The sequence below is a fragment of the Quercus suber genome, unplaced genomic scaffold (assembly GCF_002906115.3).
Source record: "Quercus suber isolate HL8 unplaced genomic scaffold, Cork oak 2.0 scaffold_22, whole genome shotgun sequence".
Classification (NCBI taxonomy): Eukaryota; Viridiplantae; Streptophyta; class Magnoliopsida; order Fagales; family Fagaceae; genus Quercus; species Quercus suber.
In genome coordinates this window covers 266369-285608 of record NW_027069487.1, presented here as the reverse complement: position 1 = coordinate 285608, position 19240 = coordinate 266369, and the positions used below count along the sequence as shown (strand labels likewise).

The window sequence follows — 19240 nt, the reverse complement described above, 5'->3', positions numbered from 1 at the left end:
GATATTATACTATACAAGTTATGAGATGAAATACTACCCTTTTTCTTTTATTTTTTTAAATGTCTTTTTTTATTATAAAAGAAATAAAATTTCAAAATATAACTAGTAATGAAGAAGGTTATCATTACCTCATTTTGTGTGTGCCCAAACAGGCCCGTAACTGCAATCATAATAATTACTCAATAGTGGTAGATTTTGTTATAAAACACTTGCCACAACAAGTTCATTTTAGAAAAAAGAATCCAACTTTCCCAAAAACAACCCCAAACATGATATGACATGACATACATCTCTATATATTCCTCTCTCTCTCTCTCAATTCAATCGATCAATTCTATCTCTCAAAATCCTTTCTGCCTGAAACTCTTCAACCTTTTATTTATGAATTAATAATCCTCCCATAAATTAGACTTTGCCTCCTCATCATCACTCTATTTTAATCTCAAAATTGGAGTTCATATATATATATATATATATAAAGTTATGTCCTTCTCTTTCATTTCTGCCTAGGTCTTATTACCGATTTTCATTATTTTTATACAAATTTGGTGGTTGGAATTTCGGTTACAAAATTTAGATCAACATGGATAGCAATAATTGGAGGCCAAATCCATCTCAATGTCCTTTTGTAGGCAGTGGTGGAGGTGGCGGCGTTGGAGTTCCTGGAGGCGGCGGTGGAGAAGCTGACATGGATTCTGTTGATTGGCGGAGCCAATTACAGCCCGATTCTCGTCAAAGAATCATAAACAAAATGTAATTTTCCTCTCTCTCTCTCTCTCTCTCTCTCTCTTTTCCTTAAATTTATGGTTTTGCTTTTGCTTTTGCTTTTTGTTTTTGTTTTACAAATTTATGTTTACAGGTTGTGTTTGGGTCCGAATCTGATCAAATTGAATTTATTCATTAGCTTAATTGATCAAGTTATTGAATTTTTTGGTGGAAATTAGAGAACTTTACAGCAAAATCTTCACTTTTTGATGCCACAAACATTTAAGAATACAGAGTTTAACTGGGGAAAAAAAAAAAATACTAGTCTGTATACTTAATGCTTTGATCAAAGGTTTTTGTGAGTGTAGTAGGGACTAGGGAGTGCTATGAACATCACATCACCCTGTTGTGTCAGCTTAGTTATCCTCATGAATTGGAAGCGCACGAGAACGCCGGAGCTTTAATTATAACTAGTCCTTTTGATATATCACACGTAACGATAACACAGGAGCTCTAATTATTGCTAGTTCTTTTCAGATATAACACAGATGTTACTGATGCATCCCCCTGTACTCATTTATATATAGTCCAGATTGGCATAGTACATTCTCAATGTCTAACTCAGCATGTGTACATACAACTTCATCAAAATCATAGGGGTTGTTACCACATATACTCCTTCCTTTAACATGAAACTAGGCCCATCACAACCCATTAATCATGTGAAAGAGTAAATTTCTATTTCAGATAGCTTATTTTTAAAAGTGCAGCCTGTTTTAATAAGTAAGGTTTTAATCAGCTATACTAAGGTCAAAAAAAGTAATGCTCTTAAAAATTGTTCCTAAAAAAGCAAGGGGAAATAAACTCATTAAAATAAGTGGTAACAAACCTGGTACAGCTTTACAGGTTGTGTTTGGGTCTGATGGTTAAAAATGAACTTATAATAGCTTTCATTTTCTTTTTCTTTTTTTGATTCCCCTTACATCCTATTCATTAGCTTAACTGGTCAGGTTATTCATTTTTTTGGAGGGGATTAGAACCTAACTGCTTAATCTTCACTTTTGATGCCATGCATTCAACAACATAGAGTTTAACTCAAAAACTAGTTTTGATCTGAAGGGTCATGTTGTAAGACCCCATTAAGATTGTGAGGGTGCTATGCAGTAAGAGTGCAATGAATATAACATTTATGTTAAGTACGTAAGTATGGCAGGAGCTCTGATTATAGCTAGTTTGTTTGGGTATCACATAGATGTGAGTAATGAATCTGCATGTGGTGGCAATAGTAGCTCCATGTACTACTCATTTGTATTTATATATAGCCCAGATAGACCTAATTTATTCTTGACATAATGCTCAACACATGTCCATACAACGTGCAAAAAATCTTAGGGATTACCACAAATACTCCTTCCTTTTGAGCGTGCCAGTATGGTAGGAACTCTAATTATAACTAGTCCTTTTGGTTTATCACACAGATGTGACTAATGAATCTCAATGTGCCGACAATAGTATCTTCATATTTCATTCTTGATGTTAGACTCAACATGCGTCCATACCAAAAAAAAATCCTAGGGTTTTGACAAATACTTCTTCCTTTCACATAAAACTAGGTTCAGCATGTGAAAGATTAAATTTCCATTTCGGATAGCTTATTTTTAATAGTGCACCCATTTTAATATGAAAGGTTTTTTTAATTAGCTTTACTTAGAAAAAAAAGTAAAGACAAGCTGGGAAATAAACTAGCCAAAATAAGCAGTAAGAAACACACAATTATTACCCTGTTTGGTTAGCCTTAAAAATGGAAATAAGTTAGCTTATTTCATAAGTACATCTTTTGGAAGCCTCACATTTTCTATGTACAACTATTCTTTCATATAATAAACATTTTAAACAAAATAAGCTAATGAAAAAAAAATAAAAACTATTTCTAAACACGAAGCTTGAGTCTGCATACACTTAGATTCTCATTGTCTTTTGTTTGACTAACTCTACATTCAACATTTTGAATATTGTGTGTAACTGCAATGTTTGGTTTTTAAATATTGCTGTTAGGCCTGCATTTGTGCTTTGGCTTGCTGATGGGACTTTTGCTTTCATTCCATATATGAGCTTGATAAAAGTGTGTACTTGTAGTAGCTTTTTATACCATAACCAGTACTTTATTGCAATTAGTTAATTTAAAAAAAAAAAATGAACGGCATAACTGGAAGGATGAAAACAAATATTCAAAATAATGTCAGAAAGGCATGTGATAAGTGTAGATGATCCTCATATGAAGAAAAATAAATATCCTGGGAAATTTGGCAATGCATCTACGAGGGAGGCCTTTTCACATGGTCTAACTCCACCTCAGCCTCTAGAATAGATTAGTTTCTCCTCTCCGGTTTTGGTAGATTACTTCTCTCATTTCTCCCGAAAAAGGCTTCCTAGAGTGTTATCCGATCACTTCCCAATTCTTTTGGAGAGTGGGAGTCATCAAAGAGGGCGAATTCCTTTTTGTTTTGAGAATATGTAGTTGAAGGCGGAGGGGTTTTAAGATAAGGTGAAGTCTTGGTGGGAGAATTACCATTTTCAAGGGACTCCTAGTTACATTCTTGCCAAGAAGTTGACTGCTCTAAAATCGGACCTAAAGAAGTGGAATGAAACAGATTTTGGCAATATCACAGTCAAGAAACAGCAATTATGGAGCAAGTAGAATGCTCTAGATGTAAAAGAGGATAATCAACTTCTAACAGAGGAGGAAAAATTGGAAAAAGCAACCTTTCGCGTCGATCTTGAGAAGGCAGCCTTGTTAGAGGAGATTAGCTGGAGGCAAAAGTCCAAAGTGTTGTTTTTAAAGGAGGGTGATTCCAATATGAGGTTTTTTCATAGGATGACTAATTCTAATAGAAGAAATAATTGTATTGAAAACCTTATGATTGATGGGGTTTTGTCTTCCAACCAGGATAGGATTGCTGACCATATTGTACAATTCTATATGAACCTATACTCTAAGCAGCAAGAGCAGCATCCTTTCTAGGATGTATTGGATTTTCCAAGGATTTCAGGGGATAATGTGGATTGGTTAAAGAGACCTTTTGAGGAAACTGAGATTTTTGAAGTCATCAAGGAATTTAATGGAGACAAATCTCCTGGGCTTGACGGTTTTTTGATGGCTTTATTTCAAGCCTGCTAGGGGATTCTCAAATTAGACATCATGGCTGTGTTCCACCATTTCCATGTTACAGGTCAGTTTGAAAAAAGCTTGAATGCAACCTTCATTGTTCTCATTCCAAAAAAAGCTGCAGTAGTGGATGTGAAGGACTTTCGGCCTATCAGCCTTGTTGGGGGGGTTTATAAAATTCTTGCTTAAGTTTTGGCTACTCATCTTTGCATGGTTTTAGGAGAGATCATCTCAGCTCCCCAGAATTCCTTTGTCCTAAATAGGCAGATTCTTGATTCCATTCTTATTGCTAATGGATGTCTTGATAGTAGATTGAAGTCTAGTCAACCAAGGTTGTTATGTAAATTGGACATTGAGAAAGCCTTTGATCATGTGAACTGGGGATTTCTTTCTCGCTTGAGCATTGTGGATTTTCTGATAAGTGGAGGTGATGGATTTCTTTTTGTTTATCAGCGGTTCGTTTTTCTATCCTTATAAATGGTACTTCCCATGGGTTTTTTGGAAGTTCAAGGGGGTTGCGGCAAGGTGATCCTTTGTCCCCCTTGTTATTTGTGTTGGTTGTGGAAGCTGCCGGTAGAATGTTGGATAAGGCTGTCCATGAAGTTCGTTTGTCAAGTTTTAGTGTAGGTGTTTCTACTGGAAGATCTTTGATGGTTTCCCATGTCCTTTTTGTTGATGATACTCTAATTTTTTGTGATTCTAATATTGATCAATTGTTGATTCTCTGTATGGTGCTCATTGGGAGAGACCCTTGCTTGCAGCCTTAAGACAGCCACCAAAAGATCCATGTTATGAATAGCCCCCACAGCCACTAGTTCAGACTTACCCAAATTTACCTTCAGACCAGACACAGCCCTTTGGGGGCAAAATTTAAGGATAAGTCAATTTGGAATCCAATTCTAGGGAAGATGGAAAGAAAATTAGCAGGTTGGAAAAAATTATATTTATCCAAGGGAGGTAGAGTTACTTTAATTAAAAGTACTCTCTCAAATCTTCCTACTTATTTTCTTTCTTTATTCCCTATTCCTGCTTCTATGGCAAATCGAATTGCAAGACTTCAGCGGGACTTTTTGTGGGGTGGCCTAGGAGATGAGCCCAAATTTCATCTGGTTGATTGGTCTACGGTGTGTTCTCCACTTTCTTCGGGTGGATTAGGGATTAGGAACCTGAGAACTTTCAATGTAGCTTTATTAGGGAAGTGGTTATAGAGATTTGGGCAAGAAAGGGATACTCTATAGCGTCAAGTGATAGAGTTGAAGTATGGTTGTGATTGGGGTGGTTGGTGTTATAGCTCTTTCTCTGGTCCTTATGGAGTCAGTTTGTGGAAAAATATTAGAAGGGGGTGGCACTTTTTATCTCAGTTTATTCTGTATGATATTGGAGATGGATTAAAAGTGCAGTTTTGGCTAGATCGTTGGTGTGGAACTTTTTCTCTTGCAGACCGCTATCCTGAATTAAATAGGATTTGTCGTAGCAAAGAGGCAAGTGTGGTGGATCTAATGAGGTTCACCAATGGAGGCCTCCATTGGGAGTTTCAGTTTTGTAGGAAGGTGCATAATCGTGAATTGGAAGCTTTCAGGAGCTTCATCAATACCATTTATTGCACTCCTGTAAGGGGGATTGGGGAGGATAAGAGATGTTGGTTGCCTTGTAAGACTAAGGGGTTCACGGTTAGTGCTTACTACCATCTTCTAGTTGGCCATAGGGAGCAGTTTTTCCCTTGGAAAAACATTTGGAAGCAAAAGATTCCCTCTAGAGTGGCTTTCTTTATATGGACCCCAGCCTTGAGGAAATGTCTGACAATTGACAACTTAAGGAAAAGAAAAGTTTGCATTTTGGATTGGTGTTATATGTGCAAGTGTAATAGTGAAACTGTTGACCATCTATTCCTTCATTGCCAGGTTGCTTTGGAGTTATGGGATATGGTTTTTAGTTTATTTGGAGTTTGTTGAGTTATGCCAATGTTTGTTGTTGGGCTTTATGCTTGTTGGCAATGTCGTTTTGGTCACCATCGTAATGGAGATATATGAATGGTTGTTCCTCATTGTTTGATGTAGTACATTTAGAAAGAGAGAAATAGTAGGTGTTTTGAAGATAAGGAGTGTTCCATGCCTGATCTCAAGCTTCTTCTTTTCAGAACCTTACTTGATTGGTTCTCTGTGTGGACAAACCATCATTTTTCTTCTATTTTGGATTTATTTGATTTTTGTAATGTTTGTTTTTGATTTGTTCACCCCTGTGTACTTGGTGTGTCTCTCTTTTTGATATCAATGAATCTTTATTACTTATCAAAAAAAAAAAAGAATCAGATATGACATTGAAAGGAAGTATTGTATCATGGGAGTTGACTACAAGGGCTAATAATGCTATATTATGAGTTGGAAACAAAAAGACTTGAGTGCATCACCCAAATATAGAGCTAGGGTACAATCTTCATTTTCAATGCCACACACATTCAAGAACACAGTTTAACTGAAAAGCTAGCCTGCAGTTTGCACCGAAAAGTAATGCTTTGAGACCCCCATCAAGATTGTGAGGGCGCTATGTAGTAGAACTGCAATGAATATCACATTGAAAGTGCGCAAGTATGTGGGAGCTCTAATTGTAATTTGTCCTTTTGGGATATTGCGTAGATGTAAAGCATCCCAATGTGGTGACATTAGTAGCCTACTTTAACATAAGAATAGGTCCAGCACAACCAGTAATCATGTGAAAGACTAAATTTCCATTTTAGATTGCTTACTTTTAAAATTGCTATCCGTTTTAAGTATTAAGGATTTAATTAGCTATACTAAGAAAAAAAAAGTAATGCTCTATAAAATTTTATCTAACAAGTTGGGGGAAATAACTCACCAAAATAAGCAGTAACATACACACTTGTTACCCTGTTTGGTTAGGTTCAAAAATGGAAAGAAGCCAACTTATTTCATAGGTACAGATTTTGAAAGCCTTTCATTTTTCCGAGTACTCCTGTACTTTTAAATAATAAACATTTTAAACAAAATAAAGTAGTGAAAAAAACAAAGCTATTCTAAACACTAAGCTTGAGTCTTTATATGCTTGGTTTCTCATTTTCTTTCGTTTGACATTTTGAATATTGTGTATGACTGAATTAATGCTTTGTTTGTTTCACTGTAAAATGTTTCAAACGTAAAATTTTTTACAACAAAGTATTTTCTTTGGAAAACATTTTACAGAAAAACATTTTTCAAGTGTTTGGTAATTGGTATGACAAAATTTTCCAAGCACAAGCCTTCAAAATTGGTGCCTCCTAGCAATTGTTGGTGGCTCTGGTTTATCAAGCTTATATATGGAATGCGTTTTTCGCTTTAACATTTCTGTTAGGCCTGTATTTGTGATCTGGCTGGTAGGACTTGTGTCTCTCTACTCATCTAGGATGCATGGACACGAGTGTGGGTACAATATGATGATATGAGCAATTTTTGAAAAATTATAACATGAGACAGCAGATAGGGCACTGTTATGACACGGTTATGGTACCTCAAATAAAGTGTCCGTGCTTAGCTACTCATTCTATATATGAGCTTGATAAAGAATGTGTTCATAGTAGCTTTTCATACCATAACCAATATTTTACTGCAGTTAATTATTAGAAAAAACTGAGGAAGGGCATAACTGGAAAAAGAAGATAACAAATATTCAAAGTAATGTCAGAAAGGCTTGTGGTAAGTGTTGATGATCCTCATATGAATAAAAATAAAATTTCTCGAAAATATGACAAATGCATCTACAAGTATAAGAATTGGATATGACATTGAAAGCAAATGTCGTATCATGGGAGTTGACTACAAGAACTAGTAGTGCTATATTAGGAGTTGGAAACAAAACACCTGAATGCATCACCCAAATAAAGTGCTAGGAATACAACTCGTTGAGGAACACTTGGGGGTCTAATATATGGAAAGCAAGGTACCAAGTTGGTTGACTAGGAAAACATTTTCTGTTGACAGAGTTACCATAGTGAACCTTGAACAATCAAGTTTTTGTTCATATTTTTAAAATTTCATGAAATTTTATTTACTTATCAAAAAAAAAAAAATCTTGAAATTTTATGTGGTTTCTTTTCACATTTTGTTGCTTTAAGTTCCGCACTATCAGCATAGTTTACCAACTTGGGACTTATTTTCTTTAATAGCTTAATCGCACCTGTATGGTCAGTAACATAATAAGAGTATCTCCTTTTGTGTATAGAATGGAAACTTTGAAGAGGCATCTCCCTGTTTCTGGCCAAGAGGGATTACATGAACTCAGGAAAATTGCTATAAGGTTTGAGGAAAAGATTTATACTGCTGCCACAAGCCAGTCAGATTATCTACGAAAAATATCTCTAAAAATGCTTACAATGGAAACTAAGTCTCTTGAGTTCATGTAAACTAAGTACACCAAGACTCAAGCTTAGTGTACTTAGACTACGAAAATTATCTACAAAGATTTATACTGTTGCCACAAGCCAGTCAGATTATCTACGAAAAATATCTACTTATGTAAAGCTATTGTATCTAAATTTGTTTTGAGTTTCGTAGTCTATAAATAACTACTTTGTATCATTGTAAAGGCAAACCATAGCCTCCTTCAGAAATTCTTATGATTTATATAAAGAGTCTGTCGAATCTAATAATATCGACCAGCTTGTTGTATCTAGTTATTTGTTCTATTCCATGCTTTCAAGTAATTTTCTATATTTTTTTAGCGTTATATTTTCTTAACTAGTTCCCATAATCTTCTGACACCCTCTATTATGTCCTAACACTCTCTACCTCCTAACTCACTATATATATATATATATATATATGAAAGGTAAAGCATTAGGCCATCATATGCCGCCATACACGTGTGAATGTGGGAAAAGGTCCACATGCATGCCTTTTTCCTTGTTACACCTCTCTCCCCATTATTCCCTTTGTTATATTTTCTTTTTCCCTCAAGAAATTTAGTCAAAGAACCTTAGTAAACTAGCTTGCCAAAAACAAAAACAAGCTTTAGTGAATGTTAATTGCAATGCAACATCACTCAACAATAAAATGACCCAGCTTGATGAAGACAACAACATTAATGTTGCAACTTGGTCGAAACAATATTCATGAGTAGTTACACTTTAGCTCCAATAGTGAAGAGAAGGGTAGTTAGGTAATGATGGTTGAAGACTCATTTTCTCTCCCTATTTTCTCTTCGATTTGGAGAGATTGTAATTTGGTGGGCCCGGATGGAAATACTCGAAACCACCAATTTTCTCTTTAATTTCCACTTCCAACCAAACAAGAGAAAATGTGTTTCTCTCCACTTTTGTCTCCCTCTTGTTTTCACCTCAACCAAACAAATTGTAAGTGCCATTCCATCCCAGTTTAAATATTCACCCCTCCCTCATCCATTTCATCATCAACTACTAATACCTCTCATCATTTCCAACTTGGGCTAGACAACAAAAATGTTTTTTTCCCCCTAAAAATTGCAGCACACATTAAAGCCTTCATTCGCCTCTTAACTTCCCCTTAAGTAAGCCTATTACCCATTTTACTGCTTTATTAGTCTAGGATTTCATTTAATCAAATAAACGTCATGTTTTGCTTTGTGATTATCATGTTTTATATATGGTTTTCTACATGATTACAGGGATTAGTATATTATTTCCATATAAAAACTAGTGTACTAATCACATGATTTTCTTTTATTTTTATGCTTCCATATATGATATGTGCTAACATATGCAAATACGTGTACTATCATGGATTCCTCTTTGGGTATTTTCTATATCTACATTTTCTAAAGCCTATTTATGTGATTTTGAATATGTATATGATGATTTAAGCATGAGATTAATCTTGGCTCTCTAGATTAGGCATGTATTATATTGATTCATTTGAAATATATATTGGCATGTTTATGTATTTAGTGGGTATGCGATATTTGGTGCTTGGATGATTATCTATATTCTTTTATACCTTGATTGTGTATGTGTGAAGGTTTATACCTTGTTTTACACGCTTGGTCATTGTGGCACCAGTGCCTCTGGGCAATTTGACTACCTCTTATTGCACATGGTTACCATGCTCTAAGAAATAAGTCTCAACCGAGTGGTCTAGAGGCGGGGGGTTTATAGGGTCTCCACTAGATTAGGGTTGGGAAGCATATTTGTGCCCCTTGCAAAGGGTTTGATCTATTTAGAGTCTGTGTTCAGAGTTAAGGTATAGATATGGGAAGGTGTTAAGCACCCAACTTTGCCCAACCTGTGGGTCGACCTCTACTCATTGTATTTTTTATCATAATTCTATCAAAGGGTCCTCTATTAGGCTATCCTATCACACATGCACGCGCACACACACACACTAGTTTTATCCTAACATATATCTAATCATACACCCTAGCATCCATCTAGGCTTGGCATATCACATTGCAGCTTTCATCATATCACCCAAACATGACATCTTCGTCTCATCTAAACATATATCCTAACATCCATCTAAGTATGGTATCTCATACTCTATCTCATGGTGTAACACATATCATCATAATACATCATGCTAGCATATAAACTAGCATCATCATCACATGGGTAGCAAAACATGATTACAAGACTACAAACATCTCATATCATCCAAGGGCAGTAAGCATCATCAACCATTCATGTTCATCATACCATTGCATATTCATCACATGTTCACCAAATTCTTCTCATATCATATATGCATGTAGTTATCTTACTTACCTCACTGCATCATCACCACTACACATATTCATCAAATGCATGATACTATTGTTATGCATGTTCATGTGTTCAACTAAGCATTCAAACGCTAATAATGTAATTGAACTAACAATGCTATAAAACATGTTGTCTTATTGACTACTAACACAAATATGTAAAAACTATCTTAAATAGATGCTAAGGGATGCATATAAACTAAACAAAACAGGAGAAATCAAAGAACAAATAATTCTTAAAAAATTCTTTTTCAAAAATGATTTTTGAGAAAGTGCAACTTCTCAATAGTTCACATCAATTGAACTAATAGCATTCAATCAAGTCAACAGTTTTTACCTTTCCTAAACTAATTATTTTGGGTTGATGTTTTTTGAACATGAGAATGATTCTTGAAGAATAAATATTGCTTCAAATTACTTTTAAAGGAGAAATGGAACACAATTACATTCAAGTCCTTTAAATTTCTCATATGCTATATTTGCTACGTAATATTCACATGTTAGCTTGCAACATAGTAGATAATATCCACATAAATATTTATAAGTATCCTCATATGTTGCTTGTATATATTCTATGTAAATAATGTCACATGTTATATATATATATATATATATATTGTTTGTACAAAAATCTTTCTTCAAAAACAAATTCCAAGTTTCATAGTTATTTTCTACAATGTGAGTTATAGAGATTATAATCAAAATGAAGAATTATCCTTTAGATAGACGTTGTGGAGTGCTTAACACCTTCCACACACATAACCGAGCTTTTGAGTCTAAGAATCTTTGGTTCGAAACTTTATCCTACCTTATTAGCTAGGGTGGCCCATGGTTAACTAGTAATTAAAATTAATTAGACAATGGGTGAGCAATCACACCTAAAAATCCAATAGTTCATGGTGATTCTTAAAATTGATAAGTAAAGATACTCACACACATCACCCTAGTGCCAAAAATGCACATACATCATCACAGGTCGCCAATTTCAAAATACTCTCGAGAAAAAGGCATCTTTGTGAGGCTAGTGGACTAGTGAAAATTCTTTCTACCAAAAAAATCTGGTATCCAAAACCATAAACACACCAAAAAAAAAACCCTAATTGATATGCTATATTTGCCCAAAATCATGGGCTAACTTTCGGCACCATGAAAAAGCAATTTGACCTTAGTATTGACTGACCAAATCCTTAAATTTAGCAAATTCTCGAAGGATGTTTCCTCATAGATTGACAAAAAAAAAATAAGTTTAGCCAAAAAATTACCTAAATCATTGTAAATTAGATTTTCTTAAATATCCAAATAAGAACAAAGTTTAAGGTAGCCATTATTCTATATAGTGATACCGTATTCATGTAATAAGGAATTACATGAAAAAAAAAAAAAAAAAACTCTTTTTATCTCAATCAAGTCTTGGATAAAACCATTTTAATAACCTAAGGGTTCAAAATCCCAAATTTGTCATTTTTGGCTAAGTTTGACCAACGTTGACTAACCCTAATTGGAATTAGTCGAAAAGTTGACCAAACAATATGACCATCCAATCGAGATAAATTTATTTCATATTAAATATCCAAAAATTTTCTTCAAAAAGATAATTCACCAGTCAAAATTGGAGTTGAAACGAAATCCTAATCAAAAATATTATTTCATTATTTTTCTAGTAAAAGAGTTGTTTTTGGGCGTTTTTGCGAAATAGACAATATGAATCCAGCCATAACAAATGTGAATGGCTTAAACTACATTGAATTATGATTGATATCCCCTTCGGATTAGGAGGAATTAAATTTTCAAGAAAAGTGCCACACAAATTTCTACACTGCATCACCTCACTTCCAAGTGTAATATCTTGACAACCGTAGCTCAAAATTAGGGNTACACCATCTAATAAGTTATTACCACATCAACATTTTACTTAAATTCAATACATCCTAATACACCTAATAGCATTTCAATAAACTCCCAATTTGGTTGAATTTATATATGAGTATTATAATTGATTAGGTGTGATTGTTCTTATTCTTAAATATTTGATAAGATGATGTGGCATGTTAGGATTGGATGAGTAAAATATAAGTTTTACACCACATCTTTGCAAAATTTAATCTTTTTTCTTATACTCTTTTACTTTATATTCATTTATATTGTTCTTTGCATTTATGCTCTTTACATTTAAGTCATTTAAATTCTTGTTTTTTATATTTATGTCATTTACTTTTATGTTCTTTAAATTTAAGTAATTTAAATCTTGCTCTTTACATTATGTGATTTATTTTTCAAGCTTTTTACATTTATGTCAATTAATTTATGCACTTTAAATTTATTTCATTTAATTTTTTTTTTTTTTTCCTTTTTTATAGTTTTTTTTTTTTTTTTTTACCTTTTTAAGAATCCAAACCCGGAGGCTTATTTTATTGAATGACATTGAAAAAAAATTACACAACATCATGCGAAACAAAGGGAGCTATATCTTAGGAGCAGATTCCTTTTTTTATAATTGTGTTTTCCTTTATACTTGACATGAGTATATGCTATGTGTGAATGTATTCACCTTCTTTTGCACATAAACATACTAAATCTAATGGATTTAAAGGAAAAATCAACCTCACACCTTGGTAAATCTTCATATCCTTAACTAATATGGAGAGTGGATATTAGTCCTTGCGCACCACCATTTTGGTTCGACTATGATTTTAAAGATTTAGCTTAGGTAGGTCTTCTTAGACTAATCTCTAACACCAAAATCAATATAGTGAGTGCAGTTCTATCCTTATGCACCACCATATTTGATTTTCCATGGGTGTAAAGGTTTATTCAAGGGGGTTTGGCTTACCTCAAGTACTTTTTTAATTGGAATCTCATTTTGTTTTAATAAAAACTACCTCATCATCTACTAACTAAATAAAAGTGGAGATTAAAACTCACCACCACTTGCCATTGTATATTTAAAATAGGATGACATACCTAGTTAAAAAAAATACTGGAGGTAAGCGAAACTCTATTCAAGTGATATTTCATTTACTTTATGTCTTTAAATTCATATATTGCTTTTAACTTCCACACACACACACACACACACACACATATATGTATGTATTTACATTCCTTTATTGCTTTATGTCTTTGCATTAAGCCCTATTTATTTCCCTTGTTTCCTTCTCACCCTAAATCACCAGACAATGAGAAGTTTGATTCAAGCAAACCTCTTAAAATGTTAAAAAAAAAAAGCTCCAATAACCATCCCTTTTCAATAAGTCTTTAAAAGATGCAAACATTTTAAGTTCACCCTTGAATAAAAAGCCTCCCAATGGAGCATTTTTAAAGCTTCAATAAGTGCCATTTTCAAATTAAATCTTAAGAAGTCAAAATAAAACTCTATTCTTTAAAAATTAAACAGAAACCATGGATTTTTACTTCAAAAATGACCAAAACCATCTTTTTTTTCTTTTTCTTTTTTCTAAAACATGGAAACAATTTTCTTAAAACATAGTTTCGATTTTAATCTTGGATATGGTTTCTAAAGTGCATAAAAATATATATTTTTTTTTAAAATATAAAATTTCTCTTTCTTTATGTTTTCCTGTCAAAAGCCTTTTTATCATAAAATTTCAAGGGAGAATCTCTTTTTCAAAATTCCTTTTCCCAAAATTCCCTTTGTTTTAAAATGAGATTTTTTTTCAAAAGGTCATGAGGTTTTCCAAAGGACAATACTCATCTTTTCAAATGTAAGTAAATGGTGTTTTCTATCTTTTATTTTCAATCAATTTCTTTTTTGCACAATTTTTTAAGAGGTTGATATGTATCCATGATTCATTTTAACTGAATTGATGGTATGTGATCAATCTAACATGTCCCCCTCCTTCCTACACTAACCATTTTGGTTTATTGTGCTTGTGCATAGGAGTGAAACTTGGAGAATAAACTTGGCTTATTACTCTAAATGTATAATGTGATATCTTTCCTCTCCCTTCCTTTCTTTTATGTTGTATAGTATTATATATTCACATGCTAGATACATAATAAATATAATACTCACATGCTAGTTATATATATTTACCTTCTTGCATTTTAATTTTCACATATTATTTATATATACTCACATGTTTGCTTGTAAATTACTCTTTGCAATAATATTCACATGTTATTTAGATATGTAAATAAGATATGAGATAGGTTCAAGTTACATCTGGTGTAACTCTATTGAAGTTACACCTTTTTTACACCGTAGATTTCTAAGAGATCTAACGGTTTAAAAAATATAGTTGACTATTTATTACTTTCCAACTCATTTACCTAATTAATAGCAATTTTTTCTCTCTCCTTAATAATTCCTACCCTCCCAGCCTCCATTTCTTCTTCTTCTTCTTTTGGTAGAACTACTATATTAAATTAGAAGCAAGTTCCTACTTTACATTGTAAAAAACAGAGACACAACCTAGTAATATTTTGAACAAGCAAATAGCCGAAACTATCCAAGGGAAAAAAAAATGGAAAGATCAGTTTATATATAATTGACGCCACTAAAAATAATCAAGTTCATGAATAAATACCAGCAGATATTGTTGCCAAAAGGCTAAATAAAAAAATTGGTTCATAAAGCAATTGTGAGTGAGTGAACAACCATCGGTATGTCCTTGCTAGGAAAATGTCATTGGTACCCTATTAAAACAAAAGCTGCTATATAATTAAATGCCCTATCAAGCCACATATTACTGAAGATGACATCTTTGCAATGTTTTTTGTTTGTTTGTTTGTTAAGAAATAGTGTCAATAAGAAAACCTTTCAATTAGGGTACTACAAGGCTGAAATTGGAGGTATTGGCTATGGCGGGGTGACCTTAAAGGCTTCAAAAGTTTCTTGAAAAAAATGGCAGAATGACATTTAATGAGGTGGAAAACAATAGTATCTCAACCATTAAAAAATAAAAAATATGGAAAGTAATAAATAAGGAGTGAGAAAAAATGCTATTAATTAGGTAAATGAGTTAGTAAGGAATTAATATTTAATGGTGTTTTTGAAACCGTTAGATCTTTTAAAGATCTATGGTGTAAAAAATGTGTAACTTTGATAGAGTTACATCAGGTGTAACTTGAACCCATCTCATAAGATATTATGTATATGTATTGTTTTGTACAAAACTTTTTCAAAAACAAATGGCAAGTATTCTATTTATCTTTCTAAAATATGAATGTTGTGATTAAATTAAAATAGGGTGCTATTCTTTTGATAAGCAATGCAGGGTATTTAACACCTTTCCCACCTATAACCAAATTTTCAAGTCCATGAATCTTTGGGTTGAGACTCTGATAACCTTAATTAATTTAAGAACCCTTGAATTGGTTTTAGTTAATTAGATAATTAAAACAAATTAGACAAATAGGTGACGAATCACAATTAGAACAAAACCAATAATTGGTGACAACTCCATAAAATAAAAATAAGAAAAAAGATTCACATACACACACACCTTACCTTAGTAACACGTGCACATTTAACACTTTGTTAAATGCCCAATGTGTGAATACTTGAGAGGGGAGAGTTTAGAACTCTTGTGGCTCTCCCAAAATCTCACCCAAGGGCATCTACACTATAAATCCAATAGCCATAAGCTTTGATCCTTATTCAGAGATGGATATTAGGAATTAATGCCCCAGACTTGCTATTAAACATTGTCACCAAACTATGCATTTATCGGCAAGATTTTAGCTACCTCACCAACCTTATTCACTCTATCAAACTTGAATCCAATCTTCTGATATAAGAAGCAACATATTCCAAAGGTGCTCTAGGGTGTGTCATGGTGCAAATAACCTTCTCTCTCCTTCACCAATCCCTTCTTTATGCTCATTATATAATGATCATAATAACGATAATAAATATATATATTTTAATATTCTCCTTTGTGATTTAGTGTCTTGTGTATTTCTCCACAATGCAGTGATGCACCATTTGCTTCCATTTTCAATTGGAGTGACTAGTGAGTAGTGGGCTTGACTCTCTTTATATGTGTATATATATATATATATATACACTCTTTCGAACATAGGTTGATAGGGTCAAGTTCATTTAAATTTTTCCTTCCAAAATCGACTCCAATAGTTGTTTTTTAAGAGATTAAACGTTATTTGAAACTAGCGTCATCACACGCACTTAGTGCATGCGACGAGACTATTTTTTTTATTTTATTTTGTCCTAAGTGTCATTTAAAAGTGAGATAACGATAGTATCCTAATTTTTAGGATCTTTTTCTACTAGGTTGATAAAAGTTTAAAATTTTGAATTGAAAATCAAAAATGATAATTTAGATTGGATAAAATAAAGGAAAAAAACCTAAAACTTTAAAATTTTTTAAAAATAGTAAATTACTCTCTTGACCATTTGTGGTTTTTAAATTTAAAATTATTTAACTAGAAGATAGGAGGCATTTTAGAGGGTTAAAGAACTTGTGTGAGAATATTTTAGTGTGCAAAATGATGAAACTCAAATAAAGAATCATGTTATTAATAGTATATATAAATGATGATGAAGATTTCAATTGCTGTAATTAGTTGTTCATGATTGGATCCCAACCAATCAGAACTAGAAATATCTATTTGGTACTCCATCTCAAACGGATCCGGATCCTCTCCATTTCTCTTTGAAATGGAGAGGGTCCATTTCACGGATAGGATCTCTTTGAAATAAATCAACGATCTAAGAAATGCCACGTCAATTAAAATACAAATACCTAACTCAACCAACACAACTGTGGTTAACCATACAGTTTACTCAGCAAACCCATTTTTTCTGAAAATTTCAAAATCTCTCTCTTCTCCAACTCATCTCCCAGCTTCACTCTCTCTCTCTCTCTCTCTCTCTCTCTTAACCCTGCCATTGCTGCTGCCACCGTGACCCCTCGTGCAAAGCCACCATTATCGCGTGGGCTAAGTCTCACACTACTCTAGCATCGCCGGACTGCTCCTTCGATGCAGAAATTGCCTAGTAAGTTTTCCCTTTCTATGATTTTTTTACTAAAAGCGTTGTTTGGTTGCTAGAAAAACGATGGGAAAAAAAAAAAAAAAAAACTATGATACTGCTATCTATATATATTTTTTTTTTTTTTTTTTTGTGGTTTTATTAGCTGTTGGTTTGAGCTTCGGGATTAAAATTTGTTAGAATGCTCTGCCATGGAATGATTAAGTTTGGCTCTACTTTGCCTAATTTCAAACTCTTGCTGCTCATTAGTGACAAATCTTTCATCATCAAAATCTCATTTCCTTTTATCATTTTAGCTTGTAGGTTGAGTTAAACCTTTGCTTTCATTGACAAAATATGGTTGATTTGATGCAAAAGGTGCTTCTTTGAATTTCTGTCCAATTCCTGGCTGAACCACTTGAATTCTGTGCAGTAACAATTCTTTTTAAGTTTTACTTACCTTGCAGAAATTTCTGTCCTCAATAGTGCTAGTGTATCAGTAGTATTTTGTAGAATTGTCAACTAAATTTGTATCATAACATTTTTTGCAGCTTGGCATCATATTTCTACATTGCACCATATGCCCAATGTATCATAGCTAGCTAGTGCTTGACTTTTTAATTAACATATTACCTATTCTTAGAATTAGCTCTTGGACTACTTTTGTTTTTTGGTAAGCATAATATTAAATCAATTATCCATTTCAGTTTACTTTATATGATTTCAATTGATCTTGTAATGTTTGTATGCATCACATTATTAAATGGGCTTTTGAGTTGATAGGTCAAAATGCTTGTGTGAAGGGGGTTTGAAACATTGAACATTTGGCTTACTGCATATAAAAGCAGAAATATGTGTCATCTAAATTTTTATTATTAAATGGCCTTTTTCATTTTGTAAGTTTCAATAAATACTATAATTTTAAAAACTTTTATTGGACCTCAAGACTCAGGCTTGATGCAATGTGCATGTAGGAACAAGCCTTTTTGAACTCATGTTCTTTTTACACAAAAGTGTTTGGAATTTTGCTTAGCTTCTTACCCAATTCCCTTTCAAATAGAAGGTATGTTTGATAGAAGATACTGCTTTTGTTCTTATGTTGGTTCAGTTTTTCAAATAGAAGGTATGTTTAATAGAAGATAATGCTTTTGTTCTTATGTTAGTTCAGTTTCATGATTGAACACCCTTGGGCACCCCCTAAACAGGGGTGGTATAAAGTTAACACAGACGGAGCAATCTTTGAGGACATTAGGTGCTGTGGTATAGGTGTGGTCATTAGAAATGAGAGGGGTCAATTAATGGGGGCTATGAGCAAGAAGGTGGAACTGCCTTTGGGAGTGCTGGAAACCGAAGCCAAAGCTGTGGAGGAAGGAGTATTGCTAGCGTGGGATCTTGGGCTTAAAGAGATAATTGTAGAAACTGATGCTCAACAGGTAGCGTATTCTCTGAGGAGCCTTTGTATGACACCGAGTCCTATTAGGAAAATAGTTGAAGGAATCATGTTGGGTCTGAGACGCTTCAACGCGTGGGAGGTGTCCCACACCCGTAGGAGTGGCAATCGTGCTGCTTATATCATGGCTAGACAAGCCAAGTTTTTGAATGAATGTAATATTTGGGTAGAGGAGACTCCGCCCTTGATAGCTGACCAGATTCAATCCGATGTATCTCACTGTAGTTTGAGTTAAAGTTAATGAAAA

General features: G+C 33.5%; 1 non-coding gene across 1 annotated transcript; it reads left to right on the top strand.

Moving 5' to 3' along the window:
* On the top strand, positions 1 to 8533 carry LOC112032430 (uncharacterized). Its single transcript, XR_010625295.1, has 2 exons — positions 1 to 753; positions 8084 to 8533. It is a non-coding gene; the product is annotated as an uncharacterized LOC112032430 (transcript).
* The last annotated feature ends 10707 nt before the right edge of the window (positions 8534 to 19240 follow it).